The sequence below is a fragment of the Tachyglossus aculeatus genome, unplaced genomic scaffold (assembly GCF_015852505.1).
Source record: "Tachyglossus aculeatus isolate mTacAcu1 unplaced genomic scaffold, mTacAcu1.pri scaffold_78_arrow_ctg1, whole genome shotgun sequence".
NCBI lineage: Eukaryota > Metazoa > Chordata > Mammalia > Monotremata > Tachyglossidae > Tachyglossus > Tachyglossus aculeatus.
Genome location: NW_024045093.1, coordinates 93,307 through 115,278, shown reverse-complemented (window position 1 = coordinate 115,278; position 21,972 = coordinate 93,307). Strand labels below are relative to the sequence as shown.

Sequence of the window (21,972 nt, the reverse complement as noted above, 5' to 3'; positions counted from 1 at the left end):
GAGCTAGGCCTTGTAGACTCAGGGAGAACTTTATGAGAAGCCCAGGTTAGAAGATGAAGATTTTATAGAGAGGACCTAACGACAATCCAGCCATTCAGACTGAAAATATGAAGGGTGCAGGGGGAGACTGATGACCTTTTACTCCACTTCAGAAGACTGTAAGTTCATTGTAGGTATGAGATAGTTTACATCAATGTTATTGCATTGTATCATGTATTTTATTAAATTGTATTCATTCATTCATTCAATTGTATTTATTGTGCGCTTACTGTGTGCAGAGCCCTCTACTAAGCACTTGGGATGTACAAATAGGCAACATATATAGATGATCCTTACCCAGCACCGGGCTCAAAGTCTAGAAGTGGGAGATAGACAACAAAACAAAACATGTAGACAGGGGTCAAAATTGTCAGAACAAATAGAAATAAAGCTATATGCACATCGTTACCAAAATAAATGAAATAGTAAATATGTACAAATAGACTAAATAGAGTAATAAATCCGTGCAAATTTACAAGTGCTATGGGGAGGGGAAGGAGGTAGGGCGGGGGAGATCGGGATGAGGAGAGGAAAATGGGGGCTCAGTCTGGGAAGGCCTCCTGGAGAAGTTGAGCTCTCAGTAGGGCTTTGAAGGGAAGAAGAGAGCTAGCTTGGCGGATGTGTGGAGGGAGGGCATTCCAGGCCAGAGGAAGGACGTGGGCCGGGGGTCGACAGCGGGACAGGCGAGAACGAGGTACAGTGAGGGGGTTAACGGCAGAGGAGGAGAGGGTGCAGGATAGGCTGTAGAAAGAGGGAATGGAAGTAAGGTAAGAGCGGGAGAGGTGTTGGAGAGCCTTGAAGGTGAGAGTGAGGAGTTTTTGCTTGATTCGTTGGTTGACAGGCAGCCACTGGAGATTTTTGAGGAGGGCAGTAACATGCCCAGAGCGTTTCTGCACGAAGATGTTCCGGGCAGCAGAGTGAAATATAGACTGAAGTGGGGAGAGACAGGACGATGGGAGATCAGAGAGGAGGCTGATGCAGTAATCCAGTCGGGATAGGATAAGAGATTGAACCAGCAAGGTAGCGGTTTGGATGGAGAGGAAAGGGAGGATCTTGGCGATGTTGTGGAGGTGAGACCGGCAGGTTTTGGTGACAGGTTGGATGTGTGGGGTGAACGAGAGAGCGGAATCGAGGATTCATTCATTCAATCGTATTTATTGAGTACTTACTGTGTGCAGAGCACTGTACTAAGCGCTTGGGAAGTACAAGTTGGCAACATATAGAAACGGTCCCTACCCAACAGTGGGCTCACAGTCTAGAAGGGGGAGATAGAGAACAAAACAAAACATATTAACAAAATAAAATAAATGGAATAAATATGTACAAATAAAATAAATAGAGTAATAAATACATACAAACATATATACATATATACAGGTGCTGTGGGGAGGGGAAGGAGGTAAGGCGGGGGGGTTGGAGAGGGGGAGGAGGGGGAGAGGAAGGAAGGGGCTCAGTATGGGAAGGCCTCCTGGAGGAGGTGAGCTCTCAGTTGGGCCTTGAGGGAGGAGGAGAGCTAGCTTGGCGGATGTTGGGAAGGAGGGCATTCCAGGCCTGGGGGATGAAGTCGTCCGGGGTTCGACGGCGGGACAGGCATGAACGAGGCACGGTGAGGAGATTATCGGCAGAGGAGCGGAGGGTGCGGTCTGGGCTGTAGAAGGAGAGAAGGGAGGTGAGGTAGGAGGGGGCGAGGTGATGGAAAGCCTTGAAGCCAAGGGTGAGGAGTTTCTGACACCAAGGTTGTGGGCTTGTGAAATGGGAAGGATGGTACTGCTGTCTACAGTGATGGGAAAGTCAGGCAGAGGGCAGGGGTTGGGAGGGAAGATAAGGAGTTCAGTCATGGACATATTGAGTTTTAGATGGTGGGCAGAAATCCAGATGGAGATGTCCTGAAGGCAGGAGGAGCTACGAGCCTGGAGAGAGGGAGAGAGAACAGGGACAGAGATGTAGATTTGGGTGTCATCAGCGTAGAGATGATAGTTGAAGCCGTGGGAGCGAGTGAGTTCACCCAGTGAGTGTAGATAGAGAACAGAAGGGAACAAAGAAGTGACCCGAGGAGGAGCCCGCAAAGGAGACTGAGAACGAACGACCAGAGAAATAAGAGGAGAACCAGAAGACAGAATCTGTGAAGCCAAGGTTGGATAGCGTGTCGAGGAGAAGGGTATGGTCCACAGTGTCGAAGGCAGCTGAGAGGTCGAGGAGGATTAGGATAAAGTAGGAGCCGTTGGATTTGGAAAGAAGAGGTCAATGGTGATCTTTGAGAGGGCAGTTTCGATGGAGTGTAGGGGACGGAAGCCAAAATTGAGGGGGTCAAGGAGAGAGTTGGCGTTGAGGAATTCAAGGCAGCGGTTGTAGAAGACTCGCTCAAGACGTTTTGAAAGGAAGGGAGATAGGGCGATAACTAGAATGGGAGGTGAGGTCAACAGAGGGGTTCTTTTAGGATGGGGGAGACGTGGGCGTGTTTGAAGGCAGAGGGGAAGAAAGCAGAGGAGAGTGACTGGTTGAAGTTGGACGTTAAGGAGGGGAGGAAGGAAGGGGCGAGAGATTTCATAAGATGAGAGGGAATGGGGTCTGATGCGCAGGTGGATGGGGTAGCACTTGAGAGGAGGGAGGAGATCTCATTTGAAGATACTTCTGGGGAGGATGGGATAGTAGCGGAGAGAGTTGAGAGCAAGGGGGGCGTTGGAGAAGGGGGAGGAGTGACTTTGGGGAGCTCAGACCTGATAGATTTAATTTTATTCTTGAAGTAGGAGGCCAGATAGTTGGGGGTGAGGGAAGGAGGGGGGGTTGTATGGGGGCCTGAGAAGGGAGTTAAATGTACGGAAGAGCTGACGGGGATGATGGGCATGAGTGTCAACAAGGGAGGGGAAATAGTTTTGACTGGCAGAGGAGAGGGCATTGTTAAGGCAGGAAAGGATAAATTTGAAGTGAAAAAGTTTGGCTTGGTGTTTAGACTTTCGCCAGCAGTGTTCAGCAGCTCGAGCATAAGAGCAAAAGCGGCGGACAGCGGGAGTGATCCAAGACTGTGGGTTAGTGGTATGAGAGCGGTGGAGGGAAAGGGGAGCGAGCGAGTTGAGTTGAGTAGAGAGGGTGGGGTTGAGAGCAGTAATCTGATCATCAAGATTGGGTAGAGAGGATAGGGAGGCGAGGTGGGGTGTGATCCACTGAGAAATGGATGTGGTCGAGAGAGTGGAGGTCTCTGAGAGTAATATAGATTAACAGGGGAGAGGAGTGCGAATGAGGAGGCAGGTGAGAATGTTATGATCAGAGAGAGGGATTTCAGAGTTGGTGAGGGAGGAGATAATGCAGCGGTAGGAGATGATGAGGTCGATGGTGTGACCAAGTTGGTGACTGGGCGAATTGGGGTGGAGCAGGAGGTAGGCAGCATCAAGGAGAGATAGAAAGCGGGCGGCAGAGGAGTCACCAGTCACATCCATGTGGATGTTGAAGTCTCCAAAGATCAGAGTGGGCAAGGAAAAGAAGAGAGGGAAGGTGAGAAAGGGGTCAAAATCGTTAAAGAAATTGGAGGTGGGGCCGGCGGGGCGGTGGATGACGGCTACAAGAATCTATAGGGGGTGGTAGAGGTGATTAATATGGGCTTCAAAGGAGGGGAAGGAAAGGGAATGGGGAGGAGGGATAATGCGAAAGTGCCACTGGGGAACGAGAAGGAAACCGACACCTCCTCCTTTTATTGTATTGCTTGGCACAGTGCTCTGTGTACAGTAAGTGATCTATAAATATGCACTTAGTACAGTGCTTTGCACAAAGTAAGTGCTCAATAAATACGATTGAATGAATGAATACCATTGACTGATTGATTGAAAGGCAGGGAGAACTGTAGGCAACAGCCCAATCCATGCACCCAGAAATTCCCCCAGCTCTCCGTATCGCTGTTTCACTCGGGGTAATAATAATAATAATAATAATAATAATAATAACAGTATTACTTAAACCGTTACTAGGTGCCAGGCACTGTAACAAGTGCCGGGGGCAATACAAGCCAATAGGGATGGGCACCGTCCCTGCCCCACATGGCCCGTTGTTGGGTAGGGACCGTCTCTATGTGTTACCGACTTGTACTTCCCAAGTGCGTAGAACAGTGCTATGCACACATTAAGCGCTCGATAAATGCGATTGAATGAATGAATGAATGAATCTGGTTCACAGTCTCAATCCCCATTTTCCAGATGAAGTAACTGAGACCCAGAGAATTGAAGTGACTTGCCCAAGGCCCATAGCAGACAGGTGGCACGGCCAGAATTAGACCCTATGACCTCTTGACTCACATGCCCATGTTCTATCCACTATACCACACTGCTTCTCCAAGGTTCAGGGGCTGCTACCTATCTAGTTCAGGTGAATGGCCTACAGACATGTGTGTGCATTTTGGCACACCCATAAATCTTGCGCACACATCTGGAGAACCTGACTCAGCATCACTGGCCCCAGGGCAGCTCCTAAATTAAAGGTATTGATTAGGCAGAGACACAGATAATCTCCCAAATAGCCCAGGGCTTAACTGCATTGCCACATGCTTCAAGAAAAAAAAAGTAACTCCTCTGAGAGAAGGAGAGAGAATCCTAAACACTATAATAGAGCTTTGAACTTGTATGGGATCTCCTTTAAATGTCTGTCTGCAGCTCAAAGTGAAACCTGTGAAGTTATAGACTGGAAGGAGGGATAGAGAGGCATTAATAAAAGGGTCTCCTTCTAGCGGTCTTTCTTATTTTCTGCAGCTACAGATTTGCAAAGAGGGAGGTCAGTGAGCTGTCCTCCAGGCATTAAGTTTTCAGCCGTCTGCCACAGCACACGATCACACGATCTTTGTGAACTGAACGTGGTAGGCCAGCTGCCAGCTGAGCTTGATTACCCTGAGAAGTTTTACCTAAATAATTTACTTGTTTAGTGGTCACATATCCAACCTATCTACCCCAAAAGTGCACTGTGTCCTTCCTCTCTAAAGCAGCTTTATCATGTGAAGATCTAAGAGCTGGGATGGTAAAACCCTAAATTCACCAAAGAGCATCAAGATCCACAACAGCAACTCAAGGTAAGGATTCCCACCTCATTGGCTTTTACAGTTTATTCCTAAATTTCTTTTTTTCTCTCATCTGAAGCCATTTAACTAAAAAGGATACGTTTTTACTATTTTCTCTGATATTTTGGCAATGTTCCTGATTCTCAAAAATATGCTTACCAATTTTACAGATAATGCCTTGACTCTGCGCAAATTTTTATAGTCTCATTGTAAAGGCCTTACGGGTGTGGGGCATCACAAAACATCTGATTGTGGATAGTCACATGTTCACCTAAATTTTGTTTATATCGTTTTTATGGTATTTGGTACGCGTTTATTATGCACCACGCACTGTTCTAAGGGCTAGGGTAGATACAAGCTAATCAGGATGGACACAACCCATGTCCCACATGGAACTCACAATCTTAATGCCCACTTTACAGGTGGGGTAATTGAGACCCAGAAAAGTTAAGCGACTTGCCCAAGGTCACAACAGAAGAGAAGGGGCAGGGCTCAGATTAAAACTCAGGTCCTTCTGACTCCCAGGCCTGTGCTTTATCCACTAGAAAACACTACTTCTCAATATTACTAAGTAATACTATTGTCTAGAAATTCATCCTCGATCAAAAAATTTCAAAGAAACCTTGTGGTGTCTCCTTGAACTGTGAAAATAATACTTTGGATGGAAATCCTGTAGGTGAGAGGTGTACATTGATATTCACTGATACACACTGATAAGAGAATGTTTGGAAACCAATATTTGAACACAGGACTGAAGTGATTTAAGGATCAATCCAGTTTGGTAAAATGATCCATTAACCAAGAGGTGATATTGAAAGTTGGGTGAAAGTATATAAGTAAAAACAAAGAGATAGAATTCATTCTTCTTGTTGAAATCTCACACCAATCCAACTCTGATTGTGAGAGTTAGTCACATTAGGCTATCAAGATCTGACATTCATTTACATCAAAACTTTCCTACTTGAGTTATTTTTCAGTGATAAGGTGGCTGCAGATTGGTTACACAAACTCTCATTCCCCCAAATCAAGTCTTTTTGAAGGCACATCTCCAAAAGGCCTTGCCCAAAAAAGCCCTGATTTCCTCTTCTCCCACTCCTTCCTGCATCCCTTCTGCACTTGGATTTGCACCCTTTATTCACCCCTCCCTCAGCCCCACAGCATTTAAGTACATATCCTTAATTTATTTATATAAACGTCTTTCTCCTCCTCTTAACTATATTCTCAGTATAAGCAGAAAACATAACTATCAATTCTGTTAAATTACACTCTCCCAAGTGCTTAGTACAATGCTATGCCCACAGTAAATGCTCAATAAATATGATTGATTGGTTGATTGATTGTTTAGCAGGATGTCTGGCACATAATCGAAAGGTTTGCTATACCATTTCTGGTTCCCATTTCTTTGTGGGCTCAAACCTCATCGCTGGTATGAGCACCAGAATCTTTTACTGTTGGAGGCAGTTCTTCAAGAAAATAAAATCATTCTACCTTTTCTGGTCACTGTCTTCTCAGATCACCTAAAACAGTAATAATGATAATAATAATAATGATAACAATCATCATAATAATAATAATTATTATAATGGTATTTCCTAAGCACTTACTATGTGCCAAGCACTGTTCTGAGTGCTGGGGTAGACACAAGGTAATCAGATTGTCCCACGTGGGGCTCACAGTTTTAATCTCCATTTTACAGACGAGGTAACTGAGACCCAGAGAAGTTAAGTGACTTGCTCAAAGTCACACAGCTGATAAGTAGCAGAGCCGGGATTAGAACCTACATCCTCTGACTCCCAAGCCCATGTGTTTTCCACTAAGTCACTCTGCTTCTCTAGTAATAGTAATAGGAGGAGGGGAGGAAGAGGGGAGTAGGATAAAGGGGAGAAGAAGGAGTGGTAGTAATATTTACTGAGTACCCACAGGGAGTAAAGACTGTACTTAGCACCTGGAAAACAGGAAATAAAGACATGACACTTCTGTACATACCTTTAAATTATATATTATAAATTATTTATTTATACTAATGTCTGTCTCCCCCTCTAGTGTGTAAGCTCACTGTGGGCAGGGAACATGTCTGCCAAATGTTGAATTGTATTCTTCCAAGCCCTTAGTACAATACTCGATGCATAGTAAGTGCTCACTTAATGCCATTGATGATGATGGTGATCAAGGGGCCAGTGGGATGTTCAAGTTGAGATGTCTTGGAGGCAAGAGAGATGTGGGACTGCAGGTTAAGCATGAGGGGTAGGGCTAAAGAAGTCAATTTAGGAGTTCATTCATTCATTCACTTGTATTTATTGAGCACTTACTGAGTGCAAAGCACAGTACTAATCACTTGGGAGAGTACAATATAAAAGCAGAAATAGTCCCTGCCCACAATAAGCTCACAGTTTAGAGGGGGAGATGGATATTAATATGAATAATTGCATATAAATAAATATATGATTACAGATACATACATATGTGCTCTGTGGAGTTTTCCATATGGAGGTGGTAGCTGAAACTATGAACGTGGGTAAGCACCAAGAGAGAATGGGCGTAGATGCAGAGGGGACTCATAACAGAGCTTTATGAAACATGCATAGCTGAGAGAGGAGAGGTGAAAGAGTCTTGTATAGAATACCAGTACCTGGAGCGACTCCGGCTAGGGAAGATTTTAAGAATTTCTTGTCTGATGGTTTTTCCTCATACTGGTGAAATCGATCAGCCTCAGAAAGTGAATTTATGAACCTGAAGCTAAAGCTAGATTATTGATAATATAAAAACTTTTACTGGACTTTTAGCTTTACTGGTCTTCAAAACTGCAAAAGCTTTGTAAAATATATTCTATTTATACTGTTTTCTCTGTTCTTTCTGAACTTCTCTCCATGTCTTTGAATTCTGGTACTTTATGACTCTTTGGCTCTGACACCATCTCTGGCCATCTGAGATTCTGTTTTTACCTTTATGAATCCTTCTGTGACTCCATTTATGACTATCTCTCCCTTTGCTTCCCTGTTTGTGTGTGCGTTCAGTGGCTGTGTGAGGTTTTGGGAGGGTTCCTCTCACTTCCTTAGAAATCCCCGGTTCACCAACCCTTTCTCCCTGTCAATCAATCAATCAATCGTATTTATTGAGCGCTTACTATGTGCAGAGCACTGTACTAAGCGCTTGGGAAGTACAAATTGGCAACACATAGAGACAGTCCCTACCCAACAGTGGGCTCACAGTCTAAAAGGGGGAGACAGAGAACAAAGCCAAACATACCAACAAAATAAAATAAATAGGATAGAAATGTACAAGTAAAATAAATAAATAAATAAATAGAGTAATAAATATGTACAACCATATATACATATATACAGGTGCTGTGGGGAAGGGAAGGAGGTAAGATGGGGGGATGGAGAGGGGGACGAGGGGGAGAGGAAGAAAGGGGCTCAGTCTGGGAAGACCTCCTGGAGGAGGTGAGCTCTCAGCAGGGCCTTGAAGGGAGGAAGAGAGCTAGCTTGGCGGAGGGGCAGAGGGAGGGCATTCCAGGCCCGGAGGATGACGTGGGCCGGGGGTCGATGGCGGGACAGGCGAGAACGAGGTACAGTGAGGAGATTAGCGGTGGAGGAGCGGAGGGTGCGGGCTGGGCAGTAGAAGGAGAGAAGGGAGGTGAGGTAGGAGGGGGCGAGGTGATGGAGAGCCTTGAAGCCCGGGATGAGGAGTTTCTGCCTGATGTGCAGATTGATTGGTAGCCATTGGAGGTTTTTGAGGAGGGGAGTAATATGCCCAGAGCGTTTCTGGACAAAGATAATCCGGGCAGCAGCATGAAGTATGGATTGAAGTGGAGAGAGACACGAGGATGGGAGATCAGAGAGAAGGCTGGTGCAGTAGTCCAGACGGGATAGGATGAGAGCTTGAATGAGCAGGGTAGCAGTTTGGATGGAGAGGAAAGGGCGGATCTTGGCAATGTTGCGGAGCTGAGACCGGCAGGTTTTGGTGACGGCTTGGATGTGAGAGGTGAATGAGAGAGCGGAGTCGAGGATGACACCAAGGTTGCGGGCTTGTGAGACGGGAAGGATGGTAGTGCCATCAACAGAGATGGGAAAGTCAGGGAGAGGACAAGGTTTGGGAGGGAAGACAAGGAGCTCAGTCTTCGACATGTTGAGCTTTAGGTGGCGGGCGGACATCCAGATGGAGATGTCCTGAAGGCAGGAGGAGATGCGAGCCTGGAGGGAGGGGGAGAGAGCAGGGGCAGAGATGTAGATCTGGGTGTCATCAGCGTACAGATGATAGTTGAAGCCGTGGGAGCGAATGAGGTCACCAAGGGAGTGAGTGTAGATTGAGAACAGAAGGGGAACAAGCACTGAACCTTGGGGAACCCCCACAGTAAGAGGATGGGAGGGGGAGGAGGAGCCTGCAAAAGAGACTGAGAAAGAACGACCGGAGAGATAAGAGGAGAACCAGGAGAGGACGGAGTCTGTGAAGCCAAGGTCAGATAGCGTGTTGATGAGAAGGGGGTGGTCCACAGTGTCAAAGGCAGCTGAGAGGTCGAGGAGGATTAGGACAGAATATGAGCCGTTGGATTTGGCAAGCAGGAGGTCATTGGTGACCTTTGAGAGGGCAGTTTCCGTGGAATGAAGGGGACGGAAGCCAGACTGGAGGGGTCGAGGAGAGAGTTGTTGTTGAGGAATTCTAGGCAGCACGTGTAGAAAACTCGTTCAAGGAGTTTGGAAAGGAATGGTAGGAGGGATATGGGACGATAACTAGAAGGTGAGGTGGGGTCAAGAGAGGGTTTTTTTAGGATGGGAGAGACATGGGCATATTTGAAGGCAGAGGGGAAGGAACCAGTGGAGAGTGAGTGGTTGAAGATGGAAGTTAAGGAGGGAAGAAGGGATGGAGCGAGAGATTTCATAAGATGAGAGGGAATGGGGTCAGAAGCACAGGTGGCCGGAGTAGCACTTGAGAGGAGGGAGGAGAGTTCCTCTGAGGATACCGCTGGGAAGGATGGGGGAGTAGCAGAGAGTGCTGAGAGCCGGGGGGTTGGAGAAAGGGGGGAAGAGACTTTGGGGAGGTCGGACCTGATGGATTTAATTTTGTTAATGAAGTAGGAGGCCAGATCGTTGGGGGTGAGGGAAGGAGGAGGGGGAGGAACCGGGGTCCTGAGAAGGGAGTTGAATGTACGGAAGAGCTGGCGGGGTTGATGGGCATGGGTGTCAATAAGGGAGGAGAAATAGTTTTGTCTGGCAGAAGAGAGGGCTGAGTTAAGGCAGGAAAGGATAAACTTGAAGTGAACGAGGTTGGCATGGTGTTTAGACTTTCGCCAGCAGCGTTCTGCAGCTCGAGCATAAGAGCGAAGGAGGCGGACAGTGGCAGTGATCCAGGGCTGTGGGTTAGTGGTGCGAGAGCGGCGAAGGGAAAGGGGAGCGAGTGAGTCCACTGTCCACTGCCGTCATGGTGTATTGGCTAGAACATGGGCCTGGGAGTCAGAACACTCCACCACTTGTATGCTGTATGACTTTGGGCAAGCCCCGTAGCTTCTCTATGCCTCAGTTACCTCATCTGATCCTAATGCTCAGGAACTTTGTAACATTCATTTATTTTCCCCATATAACCATACCTTTCCCTCTAGTGCAACCACTTTTGAATGACTTGTCCACAAATTAGTTCAAATCCTTCTAAAAGCTCCCAAAACTCTGTGCCTGCACAACTTCCTTTGCTCACCAGGTACTTACCAATTGCAGCATGAAGAAGTATTTCCTTTCAGTTGTTTTGAACCTAGCACCTTCATGTTTCAGTGGTTCTACCCACATCCTGGGGTTGGGGGATTTAGTGAACCCCTAGGAGAAGAGTAATGAGAAACAATGTGACTTAATTGAAAGAGACTGGGAGTCAGGAGATCTGTGTTCTAATTCTGACTTTGCTGTTTTCTAATTCTGACTTTGCTATGTATTTTATGGTATTTACTAAATGCTTACTCTGTGCCAACACTGTACTGAGTGCTGGAGTATTTGCAAGCTAATTCGGTTGGACACAGTTCTTGTTCTACCCGAGCCTCACAGCCCTTAATCTCCATTTTACAGATGAGGAAACTGAGGCACAAAGCAGTGCAGTGACTTGCCCAAGTTCACTCAGGAGACAAGTGGCAGAACTGGGATTAAAACCTAGGTCCTTCTAACTCCAAAGCCCATGTTCTATCCAATAGGTCACATTGCTTCTCATGTCTGCTGTTCTCCTTTCCCCTTAGACTATGAGACCCATCTGAAATACAGACTGTGTCCTGTTTAATTATCCTGTATCTATGCCAGGGCTTAGCACCGTGTGTGGCACATAACTATTATTATTGCCATCATTATCATTATTATTAAGTCATGCAGGTTTCCTATCTGGTTGGTGTTGGATTTGCAACTCAAGCTAAATCTTTATGACTCTTTTTAGAGATCTGGGAAATATTAGTCTTGGGTCCATTTCTGGAGCTATAAAGGCATTAATTAACTGGCAGTTAAGAGAACAGACAATTGGGAAGTTTGTTATCTATGGACAGGACGCCGATGTGAAGGCTACTGTATGCTGTCCCGTTGACTGTATTTCACAATTCGTCCAGGAAGACCCTGATTTTGGTTGCTTCCTAGCTGCCCCGTCTAGTTGTTGAAGGATATCAGCAAGTCCTAGCAGGAACAGCAAGGCTTGAAGCTGGAGTGGGTTATTTTCCATCAGCATTCAGCTCCAAATTGCACGTTTCTGGTAGGAAAGAGACCCAGGCATCCCCTCCTTACTGCTTTGGTTCAGAGAAGAAGGCAGGATAAAAATGGATGGGCTCCCACTCTAAATCCCATGATTTAGCACTTATCTATATATGTATATATGTACATCTATAATTCTATTCATTTATACTGATGCTTGTTTACTTCTTTTGTTGTGTACATCTCTTTAATTCTGTTTGTTCATATTGATACCTGTTTACTTGTTTTGATGTCTGTCTCCCCTCTTCTAGACTGTAAGCCTGATGTGCGCAAGGATTGTCTCTATTGCTGAATTGTACTTTCCAAGCGCTTTGTACAATGCTCTGCACACAGTAAGCGCTCAATAAATTATATTGAATGAATGAATGAATGAAAGTGTTTTGAGCTCCTTTATCTTCATAAACGATAAAGATCATCGTTTAATCATCTCAAGACAAACCTAACAAAAATCATCGTTGTCTTTACCAAATCGGCAGCTCTCACTTGTGTACTGATTGCCTACCGCGCGTTGATGGAGAATGAAAACAATGTGACAGAATCCATTCTACTGGGACTCACGCAGGACCTAAAGATGCAGAAAATTATCTCTGTTGTGTTTTTAATCATCTACATAGTCACCATAGTGGGAAATCTAATCATTGTGGTAACCGTAGTTTTCAGTCAGACTCTGGATTCCTCCATGTATTTCTTTCTGGCTCACTTGTCGTTCATTGATGCCTGCTATTCCTCAGTCAACACACCTAAACTGATCACTGACTCCCTCTCTGAGAAGAAAAGCACCTACTTCAAATGCTGTATGACCCAAGTCTTTGGAGAGCATTTTATTGTCGGGGTTGAAAGCATTCTCCTCACGGTGATGGCCTATGACCGTTACATGGCGATATGTAAGCCATTGAACTACACTACTATCATGAGCAGACATCTCTGTAGCTCACTGATGGCCTTGGCCTGGGCCGGAGGCTTCTTTCATGCCACAATTCAAAATCTCTTCATGGCAAATTTACCATTCTGTGGCCCCAGTGTCATCGACAACTTTATGTGCGATTTATACCCTTGCTGAAACTGACCTGTTCTGATACTCACACCTTGAGCATGCTGGTTACTGCTAACAGTGGTAGCATGTGCGTGTTAATCTTTAGCCTGTTGATGATTTTCTATGCCTTCATCTTGAACTCCCTGAAGACCCACAGTGCCGTGGGTAGACTCAAAGCTCTCTTCACCTGTGCCTCCCACTTCACTGTTGTCATCTTCTTCTTTATTCCATGCATCTTTGAATATATGCAGCACACAACTACCTCATCCATTAACAAGGCTGTTGCAGTATTTTATACTATGATAAGCCCCATGCTAAATCCCTTCATCTACACATTGAGAAATGCAGAGATGATAAATGCCATTAGAAAGTCACTGAGCAAAACAGTGACTTTTGCCCTTGAATAAGTGGCAACTTAGGAAAAGTGTCATTAATATAAATGAGGAAATCAGCTGCAGAATGTTCTTACCCGCTATTTTGGAGAACACACACTGTACTGATCAAGGGAAACTTGGTCGATTATTTTTATCGATTTTAGGTCAGAGGCCAAATGAACATCATTTCTTTGATCATTTGGATACCTTCTAGTTTTAGATGCTGTTTTACCACCATCCCCTGATTACCTGTCGTTCATGTATAGCCTTTCCTAATGCAAGCATAGAGAATAAAGGGAAGGAGTGTCACTAAACGATGAGGGGGAGCCTGGTCTAAAGGAAAGAGCATAGGCCTGGAAGTCAGAGGAAGTGGATTCTAATCGCGGCTCTGCCAGTGGTTTGTTGTGTGACCTTGAGCAAATCACTTAAAGTCTCTGTTGCCTCATCTGTAAATTGGGGGTGAAATATCTCTTCTCCCTCCTACTTAGGCTGTGAACTCCATGTGATACAGGGACCATGTCCTAGCTGAGTAGCTTGTGTCTACCCCAGCACTTACTACAATAGCTGTCTTGTAGTAAGCACTTAATAACAATAATAATGGACACTGCGAGAACTACTCTGACAAAGTATTCATTGAACACCAACTGAGTGCACTCCACTAAACGCAGTTCATTGTACTAAGTGTTTGGAATTGGAAAATGTAAAGAAGCCATGCCTTCCCTGCCCACTGGTATCATACATTCTAATTCAATGAGAGATTCTTTTTAATTTGGGGGTGGTTTTACCCTATTGTCTTGTGGATGTTGAGTTGTCTCCAACCCAAAGAGACTCCATGGACACCTCTCTCCCAGATTGCCCCACCTCCATCTGCAATCGTTCTGGTAACATATCCAGAGAGCTTTCTTGGTAAAAATACAGAAGTGGTCTACCATTGCATCTTCCTCTCAGTAAATGATTCTCCACTCTCAACTCTCTCCCCTGCCGCTGCTTCCCAACACAGGTGAGTTTTGATATGTAGCAGATTGCTTTCCACTCCTAGCCACTGCCCAAGCTAGGAATGGAATGGATAGGCCTCTGTTTGACTCTCCGTCCCATAGTCGAGATTAGTAGAGTACTGGAAATTCCCCAGATGCGATCCTGAGAGGGTGCTTTAATAACAATAATAGTGTGGCATTTGTTAAGCACTTACTATGTGCAAAGCACTGTTCTAAGCGCTGGAGAAATACAAGGTGATCAGGTTGTCCCACGTAGGACTCACAATTTTAATCCCCATTTTACAGATGAGGGAACTGAGGCTCAGAGAAGTTAAGTGTCTTTCCCAAAGTCACACAGCTGACAATTGGCAGGGCCTGGATTTGAACCCATGACCTCTGACTCCAAAGCCCGTGCTCTTTCCACTGAAACACTCTGCTTCTCTACCTATAGCTCTACTGAATAATGGGTCGGAAAAGGTTCTGAGATCAATCAATAGTATTTACTGAATGCTTACTGTGTGCAGAACACTGAATGAAGAACCTAGAAAATGACAGTACAGCAGAATGGGTATACATGATCCCCGCCCATGAGGACCTTACAGTTTTTAAGGGGAGACAGACATTACATTTGTAGATGAGGCCACTGAGGCATAGAGAAGTTAAGTGGCTTACCTAGGGTCACACAGCAGACATATGGCAGCGCAAAGATTATAACTCAGGTCCTCTGATTCTCAGGCTTGAGCTCTTTCTAGGGACCACATCTCTAGGGAACCACCTGTCAGCAAATTGCTGTGGACTAGCAATTAATTTGAAAATCAAGGTTATTTGCCACCCTATACACAAAAAAAGAATATCCAACAGTGACACCGACCTAAATACCTACCCTCAATTCTTCACATCCTTAAATGATGCAAAAATAGAAAAAGAAGTAGAAAACAGAATCAAGACCATTAAGGCTTCCTTTTAGAGAGTGGCAGCCTACATGACATCCAGATCCAAATGAATCTGAAGATAGATGGAGCAATTATAATGGAGTAATTATATTGCACAAGAGAGAGAAACCGCATGGTCTACTGGAAAAAACATGGGGCTGGGAATCAGAGGATCTGAGCTCTAATCCCACCCCTGCCCCTTGCTTGTTGTGTGACCTTGGTCAAAGCACTTAACTTTTCTGTGCGTCAGTTCCCTCAACTATAAATAGGTATTCAATGCCTGTTCTCCCAAGTACTTTGGCTGTGAATCCCATGTGGGACAGAGACTGTGTCTAATCTGATAAATGTCTATCTACCCCAATGCTTAGAACAGCATTAGACACATAGTACATGCTTAATAAATACCATAACGAACAGATGCCACATCTGACTTCTAGAGAAGTTCCAAAAACCCTGCCTATAAACAATACTTAGAATGCAATGACTAGAGAGGGTCACAAATAACGTGGCCTTGGAAAACTGGCAATCCATCGGCATCAAAGTATCACACTCCCAAGCACTTACTACATTCTTCTTTATGTTAACGCTCGATAAATGCCACTAAGTGATTGATTGGACAAAGTGACTCTGGTCCCTTTGTTTGTTTCACTTGGTGGGGCGTTGTAGGAAAATGGATGACCCAAGAAACCCAAACAGCTGCTCTTGGGTGAGCTGAAATAAGGTAACCATAAGCAGGGTGGGCAATAGAATCAATTAACCTGCTTGCCAAATCCAACGGCTCATATTCTGTCCTAATCCTCCTCGACCTCTCAGCTGCCTTTGACACTGTGGACCACCCCCTTCTCCTCAACACGCTATCTGACCTTGGCTTCACAGACTCTGTACTCTCCTGGTTCTCCTCTTATCTCTCCGGTCGTTCTTTCTCAGTCTCTTTTGCAGGCTCCTCCTCCCCCTCCCATCCTCTTACTGTGGGGGTTCCCCAAGGTTCAGTGCTTGGTCCCCTTCTGTTCTCGATCTACACTCACTCCCTTGGTGACTTCATTCGCTCCCACGGCTTCAACTATCATCTCTACGCTGATGACACCCAGATCTACATCTCTGCCCCTGCTCTCTCCCCCTCCCTCCAGGCTCGCATCTCCTCCTGCCTTCAGGACATCTCTATCTGGATGTCCGCCCGCCACCTAAAGCTCAACATGTCGAAGACTGAGCTCCTTGTCTTCCCTCCCAAACCTTGTCCTCTCCCTGACTTTCCCATCTCTGTTGACGGCACTACCATCCTTCCCGTCTCACAAGCCCACAACCTTGGTGTCGTCCTCGACTCCGCTCTCTCATTCACCTCTCACATCCAAGCCGTCACCAAAACCTGCCGGTCTCAGCTCCGCAACATTGCCAAGATCCGCCCTTTCCTCTCCATCCAAACTGCTACCCTGCTCATTCAAGCTCTCATCCTATCCCGTCTGGACTACTGCACCGCCTTCTCTCTGATCTCCCATCCTCGTGTCTCTCTCCACTTCAATCCATACTTCATGCTGCTGCCCGGATTATCTTTGTCCAGAAACGCTCTGGGCATATCACTCCCCTCCTCAAAAATCTCCAGTGGCTACCAATCAATCTGCGCATCAGGCAGAAACTCCTCACCCTGGGCTTCAAGGCTCTCCATCACCTCGCCCCCTCCTACCTCACCTCCCTTCTCTCCTTCTACTGCCCAGCCCGCACCCTCCGCTCCTCCACCGCTAATCTCCTCACTGTACCTCGTTCTCGCCTGTCCCGCCGTCGACCCCCGGCCCACGTCATCCCCCGGGCCTGGAATGCCCTCCCTCTGCCCCTCCGCCAAGCTAGCTCTCTTCCTCCCTTCAAGGCCCTGCTGAGAGCTCACCTCCTCCAGGAGGCCTTCCCAGACTGAGCCCCCTTCCTTCCTCTCCCCCTCGTCCCCCTCTCCATCCCCCCATCTTACCTCCTTCCCTTCCCCACAGCACCTGTATATATGTATATATGGTTGTACATATTTATTACTCTATTTATTTATTTATTTATTTATTTTACTTGTACATTTCTATCCTATTTATTTTATTTTGTTGGTATGTTTGGTTTTGTTCTCTGTCTCCCCCTTTTAGACTGTGAGCCCACTGTTGGGTAGGGACTGTCTCTATGTGTTGCCAATTTGTACTTCCCAAGCGCTTAGTACAGTGCTCTGCACATAGTAAGCGCTCAATAAATACAACTGATTGATTGATTGATTGAATTAATCGATTGGTCAGAAGCAGAAATGCTTTCAAGATCAAGTGAAACAAAACCCCAAATGATGTGGCATAGTGTCTATCATCGGAGAGACAGCAGAAGCTGACAGATCAGCCTGGCATTCAGCAGTTACAAATAAAGTCCTTGTGTTCCAACATCATTTCTACGAAGTCTATTATGTTGTATTTTCCCGGCAGCGTGGCTTAATGGAAAGAGAATGGACTTGGGAGTCAGAGGACATCCGGGCTATGCCATTTGCCTGCTGTGTGATCTTGGGCAAGCCACTTAACTTCTCTGTGCCTCAATTACCTCATCTGTAAAATGGGGATTAAGACTGTGAACCCCTCGTCGGGCAACCTGATTACCTTGTATCTATGCCAGTGCTTAGAACAGTGTTTGGCACATAGTAAATGCTCAACAAATGCCACAGTTGCTATTATTATTTAAGTGTTTAATTCAGTGCTTTGCACATAGTAAGTGCTCCATATACGGCATTGATTCACTGGTTAAAACTGGGAATGACAAATGCAATGGTGTAGCAAAGGGCCAGGGAGTCAGAAGAACTGTTTTCTAATCCAAGCTCTGCTACTTGTCTGTTGCGTGACCTTGGGCAAGTTACTTGACTCCTCTGTGCCTCAGTTACCTCTCCTGTAAAATGGGAATTGAAGCTGTGGGTCCCATTTAGAACACGGACTGTCTCCAACCTGACCATCTTGTATCTACCCCAGTGCTAAGAACAGTGCCTGACTCATAGTAAGCACTTATCAAATATCCAAAAAGGGGGAAGGGAGCATCTTTATATGCCCACAGTGTGGAAGGAATTGTTAGTCACACTTATGTAGCCCAGTAAAAATCTCAATAGTGGCATCCTTAAATCAATCAATCAATCAATCAATCGTATTTATTGAGCGCTTACTATGTGCAGAGCACTGTACTCAGCGCATGGGAAGTACAAGTTGACAACATATAGAGACCGTCCCTAACCAACAGTGGGCTCACAGTCTAAAAGGGGGAGACAGAGAACAAAACCAAACATACTAACAAAATAAAATAAATAGAATAGATATGTACAAGTAAAATAAATGAATAAATAAATAGAGTAGTAAATATGTACAAACATATATACATATATACAGGTGCTGTGGGGAAGCGAAGGAGGTAAGATGAGGGGGATGGGTAGGGGGACGAGGGAGAGAGGAAGGAAGGGGCTCAGTCTGGGAAGGCCTCCTGGAGGAGATGAGCTCTCAGTAGGGCCTTGAGGGGAGGAAGAGAGTTAGCTTGGCGGATGGGCAGAGGGAGGGCATTCCAGGCCCAGGGAATGTCGTGGGCCGGGGGTCGATGGCGGGACAGGCGAGAACGAGGCACGGTGAGGAGATTAGCGGCAGAGGAGCGGAGGGTGCGGGGTGGGCTGTAGAAGGAGAGAAGGGAGGTGAGGTAGGAGGGGACGAGGTGATGGAGAGCCTTGAAGCCGAGGTTGAGGAGTTTCTGCCTGATGCGCAGATTGATTGGTAGCCACTGGAGATTTCTGAGGAGGGGAGTAACATGCCCAGAGCGTTTCTGGACAAAGACAATCCGGGAAGCAGCATGAAGTATGGATTGAAGTGCGGAGAGACACGAGGATGTGAAATCAGAGATTAGAGCCCAGGGTCTCCCCATATTCCCAGGATGTATATCTTTTTGGGACAGTTCCGCAACCTTGTAGTGTAGCAGTTCTGTGTCCTTGCTGTGGGTTGTTCAGGCGGAGGGAGGGGGTGAATTCACAGATAGGGCAGTCTTCCCACACTCCACCCCTTCACCTCCACCTGCGCCTAAAGCAATCTGGAGATGGGGACCACGATAGTTTTGGTGGAGGGCCTGCGCAAGTAACAACATCCTAGAACCAAAGCTGCACAGAGCACGATGCACCCTAGCACGATCCACTGGGACCAATATCCCGCTCCTACACTCCCGCAGCTCCACAGCCATGAGACCCACCCGCCGTATGTCACCATCTTTTGGTTCAGTGTTTCTATCTGAATTCCGGCTTTGGTTAGGTGGAGTGCGGTGCGATTCGAATTTTGTTGTGCATCTGCCAGGGTTTGTCGTAGCACTTTTGTGGTCTCCTCCACTTGCTCCGGCCAAGCTACTGAATCCACTAGATCCGTTGGAACGTCCCAGAGGAGGGTATGCTGTCCATGCCGCTCCCATCTGGACAGGTCGATATGATTAACAACGCTCAACCTTACTAAAGACATATCACTACAAACAAGCATTTAATTAGCACAGGCAGCATTAATATTATAATTAAGTGATCATGGTTATGTTTATATGTTCCCCGCACATCCAACATAATTTCCCATTACCCAAATACCAGTAGTCTGCCTCCTCCACCCTGGTGATGGAAATCAGCCAACTGTTCGGTATGCTCTCACTTTCCCTGGGGTCATATGAGCAGAATCAGTCCCTCTTTACTTGGGTACATCCAGAAGGGGAAAAAGGCTCCCACTGATTCCTGGACTCATTCCACCATCCCAACTTCTCTCCCAGAGGACCACCCGCTTGCCATCCTGCACAATCCCTAATCCCCCTAGGGCTGTGGCTCACAGTGGCGGGTTGCCCACCGGGTGGCATACCCGCAGTTTACAGTAATGGGTGGTGCACCTGCCGAATAGTACCTGAATGGCCGACCATACAACAAAGGCTGGATACAGACGAGCCAGGCTGGGGGGCCACTGTGCTCGGCTTACTTTTTCCATTTGGGTGGTGAGATATAGTAACAGTGCTAACTGAGTCTGGATGCCGGCATCCCACCAGGTGATGTTTCATGCCCAGCGGGCCAGCTCCCCTGTAAGGACCCCCACACACGTTTTCAGAGTTCCAGCTGACAGTACCATTCTTTCCCCGGTGTCCTGCAAAATTCCTCTGAGAATTAGCTGCGGGATCTGGCTTTCATTTTGTATTTCAATTCAATCGTATTTATTGAGCTCGTACTGTGTGCAGAGCACTGTACTAAGCGCTTGGGAAGTACAAGTTGGCAGAAACACACTCCTGTTGGATTAGAAGTAGACTGCACTCTCCTTGAAGGCAGGGATTCTACTGTACTCTCCCGAGAGTTTTAATACCTACACTGGTTGACACTGTAATATAAACAAGTTAGAATATCCAGTCCATTTCCATTACCACTGTTGGGATTTGTTACAACATGTCACTGCAAAGGTTATCGGGCCGTCGGCGGGTGACCGGTGTCTGCCGGCTGTCGGGGCCGTCCGGGGGCAGCCGATGGCCCCAGTCCCGCGCCGCGGACACCGACAGCCAGCCAGACAGACCGACAGGAGCTCCTTGAAGATTTAAAAATTGATTCTTGAAGAGACACAATGGCATACAGACGAGATGAAATGTGGTCTGATGGTATGAGTATGAAAGACAACTAAGAGAGCGACTTCCTCCGCGAACTCACTCTGTGAACAGTGCCTGGCACATAGTAAGTGCTTAACAAGTACCACAGTTGTTGTCCGTTCGCTCGAGGCCCGCCCGCCCGCCATCACACCGCGTGGCCTTCCTGCTCCCGGAAGGATCCTCTCCTCTGAGCGCCAGCATAGACGCCCGGGACTCCGTTCCCGAGAGGCCCGCCCGCCCGCCATCACACCGCGCGGCCTTGCTGCTCCCGGAAGGATCCCATCCTCAGAGCGCCCCCATAGACGCCCTCTGCTTCCACCCCCCCACCACTTAAGCGACCTTCCTTAAAGTGCCCCCCATCCCCCCCTTCCCGGTCCGGTCCTGACTGACTCTCCCCCTCCTCCCCTGGGAAAAAGGCCCTTGTTAACACCAAGTTACATTAACGACAACCTCATTCGCACCTACTCAGCCCTCCCATGCTAGTTGGCTGTTAGCTCCTCTCCCCAGGTATCTCTGCTCCCTGACCCCCCTTAACAGGCCCACCCTACTCCAGCACATAATAGTTTGTATCTGCTCTCTGTGACATCATCATCTGCCAATTTTATTATTGTCATAGCATATTAATTGTTTAACTACACCCTGTGATGCCATCGCCTACTTATATCATTGCTACTGTTTTATTGCTTCTGCATCTAAATTGTTAACCTCCCGCTGTACTGTCACTCGCCCTGCTGACCTCACTATGAACTTTCAATTCCCTCGCTCCCAACTGCCATTCCCATTCCTCACCTTCCCCTTTCCCTCTCCCACCCAGCTTTTTCCCTCCCTCTCACACACCAAGACCACTCCCCCTCACCTCCTACCAAGGATCCCCCTGTACCAGCGCCAGTCCTCCACTCCTCCCTCCCAGCCCCCTCTCTCCCCTTCTCACCGCCCCCACCCCATCCCAGTTCTCCTTTCCCATCGCCACCCCTCTTCCCACTCTCCCCGCCCAGGCCCCCGCCAACTCATCCCAATCCCAAACCCTCCCCACCCCTCGCACCCTTCCCCCTCCCTCCCCTCTCTCGACAGGTGCTGCTAAGTGTGGCCTCTGGAACTCCCGCTCCGTTTTAAGGAAGATCCCTTTCATCCTGGACCTATTCCTTTCCAGCTCTCTACTCCTCCTCGCCCTAACTGAAACATGGCTGTCTCCAGACGACACGGTCTCTTCTGCTGCTCTCTCCAGCGGAGGCCTCTTCTTCTCCCACTCCCCCAGACTCACCGGA

General features: G+C 47.0%; 1 pseudogene; it reads left to right on the top strand.

Moving 5' to 3' along the window:
• Window positions 1–12,292: 12,292 nt before the first annotated feature.
• On the top strand, window positions 12,293–19,348 carry LOC119924017 (annotated as a pseudogene).
• Window positions 19,349–21,972: the final 2,624 nt, after the last annotated feature.